The sequence below is a fragment of the Convolutriloba macropyga genome, chromosome 13 (genome assembly GCF_964194025.1).
Source record: "Convolutriloba macropyga chromosome 13, txConMacr16.3, whole genome shotgun sequence".
Classification (NCBI taxonomy): domain Eukaryota; kingdom Metazoa; phylum Xenacoelomorpha; order Acoela; family Convolutidae; genus Convolutriloba; species Convolutriloba macropyga.
The window spans coordinates 15,760,029-15,778,108 of NC_134480.1; the positions used below are offsets into that span (position 1 = coordinate 15,760,029).

Consider the following 18,080-nt stretch of genomic DNA (forward strand, 5'->3'; position numbering starts at 1 on the left):
CACAACTACCAGCCATTCTTCTAATTCGGATTGAAGTTTCTCTGCTTGTTCAGTCTTAGCTGCAAGACCCATCAGGCTATCATTTTTTGTTATACAATTTTCGAGTAGATCTTTGCATTTGGTAACCAAACTCTCTACTCTCACGCGCCTCGCTTTTTCGTGGATAAAGTCATCAATCCTTTTGTAAAGTTTGCACAGCTCCTTCTCAATCTTGGCCCTTGCATCATACACCTTAGAAACTTTGCTTGTAAAGGGATTTGACATAATGGGAGAAAGAATAAAACAATAGATTAACTTACAGATTTGGTGAACAAACAGAAAGGGAAAGTGAAACAATATTGAATTTAGTGCACTGCAAAATTGGGATTTTAGGACAACAATTTAGGAGATAAAACAATTTGGGTAAAACAAAGTGATCAACAATAGGACAATTCTCGTGACAGGGGAGATAGAAGTTGGGGAGTAACTCGAGGAACGAACGAAAATTGGGGTGGAATGACTGAGTCTCAATTACTATAGTTTCTATAACCCCTGTAGTTTAAACTGGGGACACAGAACCCAAAATCATTTGAGACTCAGTGAGCAAAACCCCAAAACGTAATAGGACTTTAATATTTGCGCACAACAAGAAGACCGGAAAAGCTTGAGTCGCGACCATGCGGCGAGCGAGTGACGAAACGAGATAGCGGTGGAACGGCAGATTCGAGATTTGAAAACCTTGAAAAAGTGAGCGGTTCCAATCGACACTACAGTAACCACGCAACAGAAGCAGGACACGACGGAGCGACTGAGTCCTACAACAAACCAACTCTATAACCCTCTAGTAGTTAAGCTGAGGTCACGGAGCCGGTAAGCAAAAGGACTCAGTGAAAACTCGAAGTTAACGCCGCTTCAGCTGCAAGTTTCTTATTCTTTTTCGCTCTACGTCGTCGTTTATTGAGTTTGCTATGACGAGTTTTCTTAGGCAAGCGGCGAAGTGACTTCTGATGCGTTAAAATTAAAGTTAACGACTTAAGTTCCAAATGAGCTTTCTGATGCAATTGATAGTACTCTTTTACTAATTTTGGATCTTTCTGTTTCCGCCTTGACACTAGGTCAATCAGTACATGGAGAGTCGCAACTTCTCTTTGCTTAAGAAAACCAAAGATAATTGGTTCTTCGTTTCGCGGGCAATAAACTGTAGCTTTCAAACGAGTTTGGTAACTTTCTTGCATTTTAGAAAGTTCGAAAAAATCCTGTTTCCGCCTTGACACTAGGTCAATCAGTACATGGATAGTCACAACGTCTCTTTGCTTAAGAAAACCAAAGATATTTGGTGATTTGTTTCGCGGGCAATAAACTGTAGCTTTCAAACGAGTTTGGTAACTTTCTAGCTTTTTAGAAAGTTCGAAAAAAGCTAGTGCTCGATAATTATTGATTCGGTGAGAAGTCAACGAATTGTTTACAGCGTCGTGCCAGATTATGACTTCAGTTTTGTGCCGGAAGACGTTGTTCAACTGATATTGTACCGTTTTTCTTTCGCTAACAGCAAAAGGATTCAAGCTTAATCCCGGAAGTGAAAACACAGTGCTTTTATACCAATTTTAGGCGCTTTCTGGTAGACTATTAATGGCCTGGAACAACGAACTAGCACCCAGAATGAATACCTTAGGATCACATCAACGTGTATTTACCGTATCGGGACAATAAACTACGAACCTTTCTTGTTTTTGATGTTTTTTGAGATTTTTTCTCAAAAATTGGTAAAACCAACAATTCTCAAAAATTTGGTCAAAACTCAAATTTTTTGTTGAATACCTGTATTATACTGTTACCCCAACTACACTGAACAATGTTTTACCAGTTTATCCAAAATTTGACCAAGTTTTCGATTTTCCAAATTTTCTAGCTAAAAATAGCAAAAAAAAAATTCGATAGTTTAATATTTTTCGAATATAACCAGTTTTTCTAAGTTTTTACGTGTTTTTTGTCAATTGCGGTCACTTTCGCCTTTTCTGGTGAAATCCGTCTTTTTCTAACCCAAATTGTCTCGGTCTTTCAGTTTTTTGTGATGCTCGGTTGCGCTGCCCTGAAGACCACGTCAGGATGTTCCAGTCACCCGTTTTGCATGTAAAATTGATGATTGAAACCACCTCTCTCACATTTTGGGCTGGGAAGCCGACTCTTCACAAGTGTTCACAAGTCTAGTTGTTGTTGTGCTCCCTGATTTTTTCTCTCGGTGGACTAAATTGACGGCTCTCGTTGCGATAACTTTCGAAGAGGTCAATAATCGAAGTCCTAAAAAAACTAATAAAAATTCATGACTTAATTTCTTGAGATCAGCAATGTATCGGAACAAAGTCGATATAGCAAGCAAAATCCCGTTTCGGTACAGGAAATCCAAATTTTTGTATTTCACAACGTATAAGACTCAACGTATAAGACTCAACACCTATAAGACTGATAGGACCCAACGTATAAGAGAAAAACGTTCGTAAGATTTACTGCATGAGACAACTATCAAGGTTGTCGGCCAAAAGTAATTGATGCTCTTTTCAAGGTCAGAATAGGTCAAAAATGGTATTATTTTGACTCTGGATTCCATTTATACAAAAAAAGTGATTTGGTCCCACCGGTTTTCGAACCGCAAACTCTAGATTAAGGGGCCTAGGTCCTAACCATTAGGCTATATCCCAGTTGGAACAATATGTGCGAACGCACAAGTAATATGCCCTTTCATTTACGCTTACACGCAATTGCATCAGCAACACATTAGCTCTCCACTCACATCACTAGATAGGTTCACTTACTGCTCATTACGAAATCTATTGCACATTTAGTCAACGAGTTTATGCCATAGGATTCCAAAACTTTAGTAAAAACTCAAAAAGAAAATCAAAATTTCATTTGAAATTACAATAACTGAGATACGAATCCAAAAAAAAACATGAGCGATCCATTGGAAACGAAGTTTCGTTCACTGGGCTTCAGTTGATTGTAAATAAGGTTTGTCGTTAACGGAACCTTTGTGTTAAAAATTACTAGTCTCTAAGTTACTTGAAAAGACAAAAAAATGCAAAATTTTTGAAACAAGAGCTCCCAAATAGAATTCAATTTTTTTTTCGATATTAAACTTCCCTCTGAGACTAGAACTGGTCTTTTTATCTTTTTATTGCCTTTCGTCTATTATGAACCAAAAATTGATTTATTTTGTGGCGTGAAATCTAATTTTGAATTAAATTTTTCGTAGAAAAAATGTTAATTCGAACAAAAATTACTGTAAAAGTGAACAAAAGTGAACCAAATATCCCGTGTTCACACATAACTTCAATCCTCGATAACTCTTCAAAAAAAATGAAATTCAAAAAAAATCTTTTTAATTTTGAATTCTCCTCTGGATGAGCTGATTAATGATGCCCCTCACATTTCTCTACGATGAATATATCGGTCGGCCAAAATTGACTGAACAAAAAAAACCCATTTGGGTATATAGTTCCTCCCCCCACAAGTGGGTCGGAACAAAAATACTTTGATTAACGTAGAATTAATTTGACAGCCAGTGATTTATTTTGTATTTCTTGCGCACACAAGTAGAGCTGCTGAAACTTGGTTTTTGGCAGTTTTTTTTCCAATTCTGTCATTTTTCCCACAAAAGTGCAACAACAAAGTTAAACCATTCGCTACTATTAGCATACTTTTAACTACTTGCAACAGATTATTTAAGATTAGTTTTATATTGATTTTATGTGGAAAGTTTGTTAATGCCTTTGGAGTTATCAATTCAACTTAAGAAGAGACATCACAATTTGAAGATTTTGTTGAAAAATTTTCGTTTGTAAAATAGTAAATAATTTGTGAAAAGTAGACATTTTTATTGTAAGACTTCAAATTTTCAGGTTCAGGTCATTATAAAAGTTGAACAAAAATGCGTTAGAGTTTTGTTTGGGTTTTCATTTTGAATTGCATATTCCTTCGGCCAGCTAAAAATTGTGATGAAAGTACTTATTCATTGCGAAATCAACATACAAATGAAAACGATGCAAAACACCTAAAAATTATTTTCTGTTGTTGACCCCAAAAAGTTTGATATAATTATAACCGCTGTTCTGAATTGACAATAGTCTATTAATTAATTTAAGCAAATACATGAAGCTTTTCAGAATAAAACTCAACACTCTTGACAACAAAAAGTCTAAATTGAATAAAAAATTTGAATCAAAAACAAGGATTGTTTCCGCAATTGTCAAATTTTAGAAGTGAAAAAGTGGATTTTTCTGAAACGATTTTGAAGAGAATCGCTAAACAAGAAGATTGTCATCTAAACATTTACGGAGGAATTTTTTTCGCTTTAAGTTTCATTTTATCGTTTCAAAGATGAGTGCGTAATTTTTTTTGGCTTCCGTCATAAAGAACTCTTTGATGAAAATGGTTCATTCTAAATTATAAACCAAAGTTGCAGGTGAAAGAAACTTCAATCCAGATTGTGAGAAGTTGAACAAGTCTACTTTGTCTATTTTCCTTTTCCAGCAAAAAACCTTAATATATCTTTCCATAAAAAATGCAAGCGTGCAATTCATTGACATCTCAACTTTTGTTTTAAAGAATAGATAAGACAGGTGAGGTGGAAGACAATTTTACGTTAGCCGTTCAAAATTTATCTTAGATGCATGTGTTGTTGTTAATAATTTTTGTGTTTTTAAGTAAACATTGCTATAGAATTTGTTTATTGTGAAAGTTGCTCAGCGTGAATGTTGCTCTAAATTTGGGCCAGCAAAGTTTTTGTTGCTTACAACTAAATTTAAAAAGGTTCCTGTTTGTTTTTCTTGTTTTCTAATCTATATAAACTTAACAGAAACTCTAGTATGTAATAGTAATCACAAAAAATAACATGTGTACAAGTTTGTATTTTTTATAGTCATATATTTCTTAGGTCTGGCCCAAAGATTAACGAAGCTGTTATTTTATTAGCTATGATTTCTCAATTTGCATTTTTTCTCATTAATTTTTTCAAACACTTAGTTACTTGTTATTAGGAGTTATTTGTATATGTTACAGTTTTAGAAAAGTTTGTTAGCTGAAAAGATTTTTTGTTCTTCTGGTCAATAATATTATATTTGTTCTTCTGGTCAAAATTTTTATCAATAATATTTGTACATTAGACTAACCTACAAAACCAACTTTAGTTTGACAATCTTTCCATTGCGTTGATTTTGTGCAAGGAGAGAAAAAAAATGTACAATGATATTATTTATATGTAAACAGCAGGCAACGTTTTCATTTTTACTTCTTCATTATTTTTGTCTCAATTGCTTGTCTTCATAAATCAGTATTCGGGTTAAAGATTTTAAAAAAAAAATTTAGCTGTATTTTCTCTAAAAAAAACGTTTAGTTTTAAAGTTCGTTTTGCATTAATGATATAATATTGCCTTTTCCGCCGTGCTATTAACATGATATATGACCGATTCAAATCTAAATATTTGAGATTAATTTCAAAACATAAATTGAAACGAAAATTCACAGCTGGACTACTGGAATGATATGACTTTTTGCGAAGGACGACATAGAGCATGAAAACAGGCTTTTCCATACAAAACTTGACCCATAAAAAACTCATGTCATACAACACATTTGAAATGGTTTGGCTGAATAAACAACATCCTCTCTATATTTGCTCTCTAAATATAAAATAAATTGAAGTTTTGCGACAATTTATTTACGGCAAGGAAAGTGATTCAACTAAAACCAAGATAAATAAAAAAAAACATTTACAGCATTTTACCTAGATTTTTTTTTAAGATGAGACGTTTTTCAATTTGGAAGGTTACACAATATTTGCCCGCTTTCAAAAATTGGAGTGTTAATTCTCTTCTGTGCAATTTTCATTCAATCAACTTGATCAGAATCCTCGAGAACACATGAGAACATAAAGTGTTCTTGGATCTCATTGAGCAAAACTTATGTTCGGAAAAAAATCAAAAATCTGTGGTCTGCCGCATTTTTGTCTTTATAAAAAGAGAGAAAAATGACCTATGTATGAGTTTTAGAGTGAAAATGTTTCTTTCACTGAGTTTTGCCCTAATCACTCAATGTAACTTATTGCAATATAGCACTTTGCAGTACTTTTTAAAGATCATCATTTCAGTTTCAAAAGCCGTTTCGTGGTTTCATGGAAAATAGAAAATGTTTTGTTATATTTTTCGGCCGGAGCTGACATGGAAATTATCTGATTTTTTTTGCTGGTGAAATTCGCCATTTAAATAATAGAAGAATGAAAATGTGATTTGAACAGCGCGCAGAACAATTTTTACGGGCGCCGCGGTAATTATTTGTAAAAGTGCGAGAGGGCTTTTGAAATTATTTTGAAAAGAGGGTTTCGAACACTAATGGGCGCTTTTGAAATTAATCAAAACACCGGAGAGAGAAGTGTAGTGTTCGACCGCAGCGTAAAATTACCCCCGTAAAATCATCACCCCCCCCCCCCCCCCCCCACCCGAATTAAATAGAAAAGACGAAAGGCTGAAACACCGACGTATTTAAAATGTTTTTGAACTTGATTTCCCACTAATTACATTTGATAAAATTGCCGCTACCATAATTAAAATTTTTCAGTCATGTGTTTTAGGAGAACGCTCTAAAATTGCGATTCAAAGACATTTTAAGAAAAATATTGAGAAAAATGTTAAAACTAGCATTACGGCAATATGTTAAAAGCTAAATTCATACAAAAAGAACCAACTGAGCGTCGGTTTTTTTCTATTTCATGGCTCGATAAATTTTTCGAAGGCACAATCAAATAAAAATAAGGTTCAAGGGGTACTTTTTTGAAACAAAAAAGCTACATTTTGGATCAATTTTTTAATACATAAATTGTATTAAGCATCTATTTTTTTGTTATTTTTGTTTGGTTGCAATTGCGTACGATGTTTTATTCGTATCGAACCATTGTTGAATTCATAAGACGACGTCCTTGTGTAGTTATATTCCCGTGCTCTATTTTGTCTTATTCTGTCAATAAATATTGTTGTTTTGTTGTTGAACGTCTTCTGCTTTTTGCGTAACCTCAATTTCCAGTGTTTCCCTATCTGATGAGGAGTAGAGTGGAAAAGAGGGAAAACAAAATGAGAGGGAGGGGGAATAAATTGTTTGTTTTACTGTTTTTGTTCAACTATTGTATTCCTCTGTTCACGCCGTGAGACCTCATTAAGAATTTCCACATGATTTCTGTTTCAACTTTTCCTCCGTTTTCCACCATTTTCCATTTTTCTTCTTATATAATTCAGTATACTGTTACGTTTAGCCGAAAACTAAAATCGTCGCATAATTGGGTTTGCCTGGAGTTACCACAAAACCAATAAAAAACTATATAACACCCTTACCCCCCCCCCCCCCCTCCCCCGATTCTTCTCTGATTAATTTAATTATCACGTTTCTTTCTATTCTTCCATAAGTGATCGCCAGATAAATTCAAATTTTTTTTTCAGTTGAGAATTTTAACTCTCATTTAATATACAAACATTTTCCTAAAAACTTTTAAAATTCCACGATAACCGCGTGGATTATTCGCTTGTCAAACCTAACCGTTTTCCGCCCGATTTGCTGAAGTTTTCGACAAAATTAGCAATCGGTAAACTGGACAATTTTTGTGCCGTCTCTTTTTACATCAGCTGAGTGGAGTTACATTACCATTCAGAGCAGTTATTTGTGCGTGTGTATGTGTATGCATGTGTTTGTAAAGGGTACCACATAAACCCAGGGGGGGGGGGGGGTAAATTAAAAAATATGCAGGTAAGCAGGCATAAGCACGTGAAATATATTTGGCATTGCGTTTGTTCAAAACCACCAACACAACCATTCTACCATTATATACTACTACTATGGCCGATCTTTTGACCGACATACAAATTAGCCGCAATACGTTTTAGCCATCAAGTGTAAGCAAACTTCCTTTAATAAACCACTTTAAAATGTTTTTTTTTCGTCAAAATTATAAAATTATACTTTTACTATAAACGACGTGAAAAGTAGTTAAATTAAGCAGTCTTTGGTTCTAACTAAATATTAGCAAACATAAGTTTAAAGCAAAGTTTTCACTTTTTTGTGAAAAAATTGAAAATTATTTAATATTTGTAGTTTTTTCTTGATTTTCGTCAATTTGTTTGTTTATTTCAGCTTTTTGCTAATTGTCGGCGGGCTCCATTGTCTTCTAATTGGTGTGTCGGCTAATATTAATAGCACCACCATCGCTTGCTCTTTCGTTCTTTTTCCCTGATGTAACATTGGTAGCGGACGCACAGGCGGAAAAAGCATGGCTTCATATTTTGTTCACTTATCCGCCCACTTGACCGAAACGAATTCAAAGCCGAGAAAGATATTTTAAATTTTTAAAATTTCGGGCAGAGTTTTAATAATGGACAATTATGTTCAGTTTTAATTTCAGTACGAAGAAAAAAAGAAAAAGGAAAAAAAATATGGTCTGAGCCAAGTTCTTTTGAGCAAAATTGTTTTTTTTTTACAGAAAATTGTCTCTGAGTTAAAATTAATATTGTATTCGATGTTCTCCTTTGAAGCCAGCGGAAAAACAAAAAACTTTAAACTATTATCCGATTATTTAAAATCTATCGTCTCCTATTTTCAAAGTCTACCAGTTAATTATTAACACCAGATTGTGAATTATTAATTTAATAATCTACTATTCTAAAACCAGATAAGGAAAAAAAGTTAACGAAAAAGCCGAAATGATATTTGGACCGCGCTTATTTTTATTGGTTTGGTTAATTTGAGCATTATATTACTTTTTTTATTTGCTGTGATTTTATTAGCGATTTGGGTATAAATAAATAATTGAACCCCAAAACACCCACCCCCCCCCCCCCCCCCGCTCTAAATCCATCCCACCCATACCCGTCTGCCGTCATTTTATTAAATGTTCAACTGAATATAATTCTGAAATCAAAGCTTACATTTTTGCAACTTTCCGAAAATATAGCGTTGGATTTTTTCACAAAAATCTAGTTATGCTAAGTTGGAATTCGTTTAAGAGGCGGAGTGGGAAATTGTTAGCTGATGATTTTAATAGCGTCCACCAGGAATAAATGATACACGGTAGAGCCGTCGTCTCTTTCTCTTTAATTATTTCTAAATTCTATTCAGATGAAGCTGTGCTGCTTCTATTAGAGAGAGAGCGAACAAAAATAAAAAAGAAACAACAAAACTCGTTTCTTTTTATACACATAAAAGCTTTTTATCATCACTCCAGTCGTATTTTCTTACCCCCTTTTTTATACCTAGCACAAATAAATTCGACCACGCAAATTTCGGGGCTTTATTTTGAATACTCTTTTCTTACGTTAACAATAAGAACCCATTCAAAAACCCCCAAAATCTTAGCCTACCTCTTACGCCCCGCTGCAGCCATAACCAATACTACAACCACCGTTACATCTTATACCTTACTTTTCTTTCATTCAGTTTTGAAGTATGAAAACATTCTTCTGGTCGCGTGAATAAATTTTCTTCTCGATTTAAGCTAACCTCTCGATCTAAGTTGAGACCACCACTAATACCTCACTGCAAGTTTTTTTTCATGGTATACCTACCACTCGAAGTATGAAAAAATCAAAACTAACTCCCATTTTTGTTACCTTTGCTCTTATTTACCCTTGTATCAAATTCTTCGCTTATAATAACATAAAACCCTCTTACATATTTTAACTTATTCTACCATTACCCGCCCCACCCCTCCCCTTGAGCCGTCACTTTATTTTGTTCAACCAGCTATGGCTGTGAAGCTAACAACTTACATTTTATTCAGCCTTACATAATAAGGCGACCACAGTGTCGTAAGATTTGCAGAAATACAAATTTAATCCAGCCTTACAAAAACTACAAATTCTATTTATATATGACCCAGTTTCAACTATTTTATCTACGATTAATTGCTTGGTTTTGATTAACAGCGCACTTTTATAAATCTACCCATTTACAAACATTTACCTTTTTTGTTCTGAGTAGCCGACTTTTCTTGTAAAGCGAAGACTTTTGAAAGAATTGTTCTTTGTTGGATGTTATTAGGAGTGCAATTTTGGTGATATGATTGCAATTTTTCCGCAGAAATGGTTGGTATCAAAATATCAGCTTACAATTATGTGTTTGAAGTTTTAAATGTTTATCTTCTACGCAATTTAGAAAAAAATTTGATGAAATCTAAAGTTATTATACAAATAATGATTAAAAATAAGCTGAATGAAACAGGTCAGCAATGTTTTGAAATCAATTTTGTCATTAAAAAAATATCGTTTTAAGCTGATAAGGTTGCAATTATTACTCACTCAGCCAGTTTTGCAATCCAATGATCGATTAAATGATAGAATTTTCCAATTAATTCTTCCTTAAAACATATAAAAATTCTCAATTTATATCGGTTTTTCTCACAAGTTCAAAAAGCTCATTGAAAAAGCAGCTGACAAGCAACTTAGAAATTTTTAATTCCAAAATGAGCAATCTAGTACTTTTTCTTCTGTGCTCAAATTGAAAGGTCGAATACAAAATACAGTTTGGCATTTAAAATCAACAAAACGGCAAAAATAATATCATTTTCTTCAAATACAAAAAAAATGCAAGCTAACAAGTCTTGAAAATCTTTAATGTCATTACAGTCCAAATGCGGGAAAATTGCAAATTTTGATAACTGAGAGGTTGATATGACGAAAAAACAGTAAGTGTAACAAATCTGGGTGATAAAAACTCATGCCTTGAGAAAGGTAAGAAATCTTCATAGCAACAAAAGTTAATTTACATCCAAAAGTGGAGAAAACTTCTGTATGTCATTTCAACTGTAATATCCAAAGTCTAAAAAAATTCAGATGCATTTGAAGCTTTAAAATGATCAGAGTTTTTAGTGGGAAAGGCCATATTTGCCAATTTTTTTGCTCAATGGTAGACTTTTTTCTTTTCAATTTGATGACAACTATTAACAAAGTTGAATCCTATTTTATTTTGAATTTTTGTAATTGCTTGACTGTTCAAAAAAACAAGACATTTTGTTTTTGTGTTCATGCTCTCAACAACTTATAGAAAATCTTTTCTTACCCTTTCCTTAGATCTTATTTTGTTTTGCTTTGCCGAACAAAAAATGAAGACTGAGAAAGAGGAAAAATTATATTAAAACAGTAAGACGTCACCAGATTGGAGAAAATCTGAAAAAAATAATTATGTTTCTTACTATTCCTCTATTCCTAGCCATACGGTTTGTGAAATGAAGAAAAATCATTTGTTTATAGTGTGATTGATATGTTTTGTACGTTTTGTGCAAATGGACCCTGCTCAAAAAAAAGAAAATTCGTTTGATTTTTAAATAAGGTTTGGAATTTTACGTACGGTACTGATCTACAGTCGTATATATTTCTCGCGTTGGGATAAATAACACGAAACTTTTAATTATATTTATGGGTTTTTTCTTTGCGATGCACTTCGAAAGTTACAAAAATGTTTGATATTTAGCTTGATTCGGCTCCTCATTAATTATTAGGATGAAGGTAGAAAAAATCATATCGTGAATTACATACTTAAACATTATGTGTCATACAGTTTTGAAATCTACTCACCTGTTACAAGCCATTAAAATAGAATTTTACTTTTGGCTTTCAATTCGTTCTCAATTTTTTATACCTTCTGTAATTAAAAACGGTATGTATATTAGCTATGTTTTAATATTTTTTTGGTTTTGCTTTCGAAAAAATTTTTTGTCGTCAACTTCCCAAAAAATGAAAAACTTTGCTCAACATTGATTGTTGAGGTTCATTTGCAGTCTAATTTCTGTTAAACTCTAAAATTTTCCCAATAAGTAAGTTTCCCAATAAATAACTAGCTCAACCAACTTTGTTTTATTTCAATTTAATATGTTATAATACTTTACCGATGATTTCGAGTAATAAATAAGTTTGGAAAAATTAAAATTAAGGTCAATAAAATTATCAGCTAAAACAAGAGCGATTGCTTTTTATATTTGCTTTCATTATTTATGTTTTAATTGTACGTTTTCCGAGTAATGATATTCAATTCTTTTAGCTGCAATCGAGGTCATAAGTCACGTAGATAACACATCGTAAAATTTTTTTTATCTATAGTATTCACATTCTCCCTTAACTATATTAACTTTTGCCAAAAGTCTGCGCTTTCACAATTTTTTCATCAAAAATTTGATGCCATGGAATTTTCATCAATTTGAATTATTAATGTTTGTTTCTCATTGGATCAATTACAGTTATTTTTTAATAAACCCTTCTTACGTTTCAAAAGCTGTTCAAAAACAAAATTTGCTGGACCATGTTTTCTTCGGAAAAGATCCATTGAAGATAAAAGATGAGGAAAAAATTTGATATAAGGTTCCCCTCTCTAAAATAACAAACACAAAAAACCGTGTACTATTCTTCCAGACAATAATGTTCTAAATACAATATTTGCGGTCATAGTTCAAAAATTTACACTGATCAATCTATGAAACCAGCTTTTCAAGCAAAAGTTTCACGTCACCAAAATAGCTTTTTAAAAACAATAAAAATTGCCCGCATTCAATATTTCCCCTGTTGCCCTTTTAAAGTACTGTAATGATTGACCCTATTTACAATAATAGAAAATCAAGCTCTGAACAAATACTGTTCTTAACTAAAAACCTGTGTTTGTATTTTTGATTGACCCCTGCATGCCATATTTGATCGTTTAAGTATTACAAAGTGACATAATTGCGATCGTGGTTTTGTAAGTTCAATTCAACCCTCTTAGCAGGAGGCATTTTACAGTTCGCGGCGAGGCTGATTTGTTTTAGGGGAAAAGGGGGAGGGGACATAGTTAACAATGGGGGGTTTAGTACGGTGGTAACTAGGGATAGATTTGATCCGGGTGATAAAAACTCATGCCTTGAGAAAGGTAAGAAATCTTCATAGCAACAAAAGTTAAAATACATCCAAAAGTGGAGAAAACTTCTGTATGTCATTTCAACTGTAATATCCAAAGTCTAAAAAAATTCAGATGCATTTGAAGCTTTAAAATGATCAGAGTTTTAGTGGGAAAGGCCATATTTGCCAATTTTTTTGCTCAATGGTAGACTTTTTTCTTTTCAATTTGATGACAACTATTAACAAAGTTGAATCCTATTTTATTTTGAATTTTTGTAATTGCTTGACTGTTCAAAAAAACAAGACATTTTGTTTTTGTGTTCATGCTCTCAACAACTTATAGAAAATCTTTTCTTACCCTTTCCTTAGATCTTATTTTGTTTTGCTTTGCCGAACAAAAAATGAAGACTGAGAAAGAGGAAAAATTATATTAAAACAGTAAGACGTCACCAGATTGGAGAAAATCTGAAAAAAATAATTATGTTTCTTACTATTCCTCTATTCCTAGCCATACGGTTTGTGAATTGAAGAAAAATCATTTGTTTATAGTGTGATTGATATGTTTTGTACGTTTTGTGCAAATGGACCCTGCTCAAAAAAAAAGAAAATTGGTTTGATTTTTAAATAAGGTTTGGAATTTTACGTACGGTACTGATCTACAGTCGTATATATTTCTCGCGTTGGGATAAATAACACGAAACTTTTAATTATATTTATGGGTTTTTTCTTTGTGATGCACTTCGAAAGTTACAAAAATGTTTGAGATTTAGCTTGATTCGGCTCCTATTTAATTATTAGGATGAAGGTAGAGAAAATCAAATCGTGAATTACATACTTAAACATTATGTGTCATACAGTTTTGAAATCTACTCACATGTTACAAGCCATTAAAATAGAATTTTACTTTTGGCTTTCAGTTCGTTCTCAATTTTTTATTACCTGCTGTAATTAAAAACGTTTTGTATATTAGCTATGTTTTAATATTTTTTTGGTTTTGCTTTCGAAAAAAATTTTTGTCGTCAACTTCCCAAAAAATGAAAAACTTTGCTCAACATTGATTGTTGAGGTTCATTTGCAGTCTAAATTCTGTTAAACTCTAAAATTTTCCCAATAAGTAAGTTTCCCAATAAATAACTAGCTCAACCAACTTTGTTTTATTTCAATTTATAATGTTATAATACTTTACCGATGATTTCGAGTAATAAATAAGTTTGGAAAAATTAAAATTAAGGTCAATAAAATTATCAGCTAAAACAAGAGCGATTGCTTTTTATAATTGCTTTCATTATTTATGTTTTAATTGTACGTTTTCCGAGTGATGAGATTGACCCCTGCATGCCATATTTGATCGTTTAAGTATTACAAAGTGACATAATTGCGATCGTGGTTTTGTAAGTTCAATTCAACCCTCTTAGCGGGAGGCATTTTATAGTTCGCGGCGAGGCTGATTTGTTTTTGGGGAAAAGGGGGAGGGAGGGGACATAGTTAACAATGGGGGGTTTAGTACGGTGGTAACTAGGGATAGATTTGATCCGGGTGATAAAAACTCATGCCCTGAGAAAGGTAAGAAATCTTCATAGCAACAAAAGTTAAATTACATCCAAAAGTGGTGAAAACTTCTGTATGTCATTTCAACTGTAATATCCAAAGTCTAAAAAAATTCAGATGCATTTGAAGCTTTAAAATGATCAGAGTTTTTAGTGGGAAAGGCCATATTTGCCAATTTTTTGCTCAATTGTAGACTTTTTTCTTTTCAATTTGATGACAACTATTAACAAAGTTGAATCCTATTTTATTTTGAATTTTTGTAATTGCTTGACTGTTCGAAAAAACAAGACATTTTGTTTTTGTGTTCATGCTCTCAACAACTTATAGAAAATCTTTTCTTACCCTTTCCTTAGATCTTATTTTGTTTTGCTTTGCCGAACAAAAAATGAAGACTGAGAAAGAGGAAAAATTATATTAAAACAGTAAGACGTCACCAGATTGGAGAAAATCTGAAAAAAATAATCAAGTTTCTTACTCTTCCTCTATTCCTAGCCATACGACTTGTGAAATGAAGAAAAATCATTTGTTTATAGTGTGATTGATATGTTTTGTACGTTTTGTGCAAATGGACCCTGCTCAAAAAAAAAGAAATTTCGTTTGATTTTTAAATAAGGTTTGGAGTTTTACGTACGGTACTGATCTACAGTTGTATATATTTCTCGCGTTGGGATAAATAATACGAAACTTTTAATTATATTTATGGGTTTTTTCTTTGCGATGCACTTCGAAAGTTACAAAAATGTTTGAGATTTAGCTTGATTCGGCTCCTATTTAATTATTAGGATGAAGGTAGAGAAAATCATATCGTGAATTACATACTTAAACATTATGTGTCATACAGTTTTGAAATCTACTCACATGTTACAAGCCATTAAAATAGAATTTTACTTTTGGCTTTCAGTTCGTTCTCAATTTTTTATTACCTGCTGTAATTAAAAACGGTTTGTATATTAGCTATGTTTTAATATCTTTTTGGTTTTGCTTTCGAAAAAATTTTTTGTCGTCAACTTCCCAAAAAATGAAAAACTTTGCTCAACATTGATTGTTGAGGTTCATTTGCAGTCTAAATTCTGTTAAACTCTAAAATTTTCCCAATAAGTAAGTTTCCCAATAAATAACTAGCTCAACCAACTTTGTTTTATTTCAATTTAATATGTTATAATAGTTTACCGATGATTTCGAGTAATAAATAAGTTTGGAAAAATTAAAATTAAAGTCAATAAAATTATCAGCTAAAACAAGAGCGATTGCTTTTTATAATTGCTTTCATTATTTATGTTTTAATTGTACGTTTTCCGAGTAATGATATTCAATTCTTTTAGCTGCAATCGAGGTCATAAGTCACGTAGATAACAAATCGTAAAATTTTTTTTATCTATAGTATTCACATTCTCCTTAACTATATTAACTTTTGCCAAAAGTCTGCGCTTTCACAATTTTTTCATCAAAAATTTGATGCTTTCATCAATTTGAATTATTAATGTTTGTTTCTCATTGGATCAATTACAGTTATTTTTGAATAAACCCTTCTTACGTTTCAAAAGCTGTTCAAAAACAAAATTTGCTGGACCATGTTTTCTTCGGAAAAGATCCATTGAAGATAAAAGATGAGGAAAAAATTTGATATAAGGTTCCTCTCTCTAAAATAACAAACACAAAAAACCGTGTACTATTCTTCCAGACAATAATGTTCTAAATACAATATTTGCGGTCATAGTTCAAAAATTTACCCTGATCAATTTATGAAACTAACTTTTCAAGCAAAAGTTTCACGTCACCAAAATAGCTTTTTAAAAATAATAAAAATTGCCTGCATTCAATATTTCCCCTGTTGCCCTTTTAAAGTACTGTAATGATTGACCCCATTTACAATAATAGAAAATCAAGCTCTGAACAAATACTTTTCTTAACTAAAAACCTGTGTTTGTATTTTTGATTGACCCCTGCATGCCATATTTGATCGTTTAAGTATTACAAAGTGACATAATTGCGATCGCGGTTTTGTAAGTTCAATTCAACCCTCTTAGCGGGAAGCATTTTGTAGTTCGCGGCGAGGCTGATTTGTTTTTGGGGAAAAGGGGGAGGGGACATAGTTAACAATGGGGGTTTAGTACGGTGGTAACTAGGGATAGATTTGATTCAAAATATAACAACCTTTAAAAAATCGTTATTTTATACCTTGTTTCTTTCTTTCACAGCGCATTAACCATCTTAACCACGCTTTCATTTTTACCAACCGATATTTGTTACCTTTCTTTTTTTAAGCTTTTTTTGCTTATTTTGTCGTTCAACCCGATTTTTAACGACCGTTATTTTTTTTCAGTTTCGCGATAAATTCAACTTAAACTTGAACCTCGCTTAAAGGGCTTTTATGTTCTCTTTTCTTCGCGAAAACTGTCAGAAAAATAAGCAGAAATACTTTTTGAACAAATTAATTGTATTTCTAAACGTATAAGGTTTATACACTGCTTTTACGTTTACACTCCTTACATGAAAAAAAGAGTGCGAAAACCTTTGATAAATTGGGTCTGAGCGTAAAACGTTAAGTGAATATTTATCAAACAGTCGCATGAAAAGCGGAATTTTTGCGTTTTTCAAGTTCAATTTTCTGCGCTTGGCAAATATGCGCACACGTAGATAATTTGAAGTTGTATCTTTTTACATTATTTAATTTGTGACATCGTATTGTGTCAGGAAAAATTCCAATTCCTTTTTAATTTCCGCCCGGCCATTTATCATTCCACTTCTCTTCATAGAGGGAAAAATGGGAAAAGAAAACTACATTTCAACCGTTCTGTCATTTGACCATTGACACAAGAGCTAATTAATGTATAGATGCCAAAATTATAGACTAACACAAATTTATCATCATTTAGTTTATTGTATATATTTTAACTTATCCGATTTTTTATACCCAATTTTTTGCAATATTTCTATTCATTACATAACGTCAATGACCCCGTTTCAGGTATATTATTTTATCTTTATTCTGATGACGCATTTCTTGACAAAATGGTTACAAGACCCTTGAAAAGAAAAAAACGACAAAAATGATGTGAAGTTATTACGTCACATCATCAATAAATCAAATAAAAATTGTCCTCTAAAATTTTGTGGTGCTTGAAAATTTGCAATTGTGTCTGCTGCAATTGGTTGTTCATTAAATTCTTTTCAGCCATTTCAAGCAAAAAATTTATAACACCCAGCGCTTGCCAGTTAAAAAATGTGATTAGAATTACAAATAATAAACCAAATTATTTATTAATTAATGGTAATGGTTGGTACCACTTTTAGTCGATTCGAACCATTATGAGCATTAAATCATTAATTAATAAAACCAGTTTTACAAGAAAAATTACCTCGTTCTAACCACTGAGCTTTAGAAACTTATACAAGTGTTACTCAATCAAATTTTTTTTGAAGTGAACTGCAAAATGGTAAACTGCATTCTCAATTATGCTGCGCATTTTCAAGACCCATTTCAACTCTTGTGTTGGAAGCGCTTTTTTAAGCTTAGAGATGGAAGTGTTTGTGGAAACGTGTCACATTAGGCTAATTTTGTTCAAATATTCTTTAAAAACGGATATATATAGGCACCCACTTTACACAAAGCATGTTTCTGGGGCTGAGAACTCGGGACTATCTTTTGTCACTAATTAC

The 18,080-nt window shown here is 32.4% G+C and overlaps 1 protein-coding gene across 4 annotated transcripts in view; it reads left to right on the forward strand.

Annotated features, from left to right (window-relative positions):
• LOC142352010 (uncharacterized) overlaps positions 1 to 18,080 on the forward strand; it is a 56,433-nt gene that overhangs the window by 13,010 nt on the left and 25,343 nt on the right. Inside the window, exon 1 of one of the 4 annotated variants that reach the window (XM_075404338.1) lies at positions 9,069 to 10,094. The exons of 2 other annotated variants lie outside the window; for them this stretch is intronic. The gene's annotated coding sequence lies outside the window, so the exon portion shown is untranslated. Of the gene's footprint in view, positions 1 to 9,068; positions 10,095 to 16,787; positions 17,389 to 18,080 lie in introns of those variants that run through there. One more of the 4 variants, XM_075404340.1, reaches the window with a different exon arrangement.